This window comes from Cucurbita pepo, chromosome 6, assembly GCF_057944985.1.
Source record: "Cucurbita pepo subsp. pepo isolate OVF chromosome 6, ASM5794498v1, whole genome shotgun sequence".
Classification (NCBI taxonomy): domain Eukaryota; kingdom Viridiplantae; phylum Streptophyta; class Magnoliopsida; order Cucurbitales; family Cucurbitaceae; genus Cucurbita; species Cucurbita pepo.
In genome coordinates, this window is record NC_141803.1 from 7,198,992 (window position 1) to 7,200,068 (window position 1,077).

General features: G+C 34.1%; 1 non-coding gene across 1 annotated transcript; it reads left to right on the forward strand.

Annotated features, from left to right (window-relative positions):
* Positions 1-251: 251 nt before the first annotated feature.
* TRNAA-CGC (transfer RNA alanine (anticodon CGC)) lies at positions 252-324 on the forward strand. The gene has a single exon. It is a non-coding gene; the product is annotated as a tRNA-Ala (tRNA).
* Positions 325-1,077: the final 753 nt, after the last annotated feature.

Consider the following 1,077-nt stretch of genomic DNA (forward strand, 5'->3'; position numbering starts at 1 on the left):
CTCAGTATTAAAAATTCATAGGCAGTCGAGTTTATTTAGTGGGTTATATTAATGTTACTTAAATCACAATCAATTTAATCGGTTCGAAGCCTTAATTCACGGCTCTTGGTGTTTTTCTTTCACATTCCTTTAATTCATACTTAGTTTAAGGTTTATACAAAAATCCAAGCAAATTCTAAAAGTAATTCTTAAAAAGAGTCCAAAATGGTTTCTTACCTCATCATGAACGTTCGAGACCTTTATTCTATAAAGGGGGTGTAGCTCATATGGTAGAGCGCTCGCTTCGCATGCGAGAGGCACGGGGTTCAATTCCCTGCACCTCCATTCTTATTTTTTTAAAATTCTAGCCTATCGAACTTGAATCTGGATCCTTTTTCTAGTCTTTGATTGTTGTCTTATTCTCGAAGACACTCCCTTGTATTTATGGTACTAGTCATGAACCTGAGATCCTGTATTCAAGGCTTCATACATTTCAATTCATATCTAGGTTTAATGTGAATCTGGATCCTTTTTCTAGTCTTTGATTGTTGTCTTATTCTCCAAGACAATCCCCTCGTATTTATGGTACTAGTCATGAACCTGAGATCCTGTATTCAAGGCTTCATACATTTCAATTCATATCTAGGTTTAATGCAAGGTTTCTTAGCATTTGGCAATCATGAAGATCATGAACCAATGGTAAATTGTAAATTTCCTTAGGTGCATTAGGTTCATTTTACACGGTTACTTGGTTTAGCTAAATAACCTTATCCAATGACCACCAAATTTTTCATATAAACTCGTAACATATCATATTATGTTCAGTATTAAAAATTCATAGGCAGTAGAGTTCATTTAGTGGGTTACTTTAACATTAATTAAATCCTGAGAAATTTGATAGATTCGGAGCCTTAAATCACGGTTCTAGGTGTTTTTCTTTCACATTCCTTTAATTCATACTTGGATTAAGGTTTATACAAAAATCCAAGCAAATTCTATAAGTACTTCTTAAGAAGAGTCCAAAATGGCTTCTTACCTCATCATACACGTTCGAGACCTTTATTTTATAAAGGGGGTGTAACTCATATGGTAGAATGC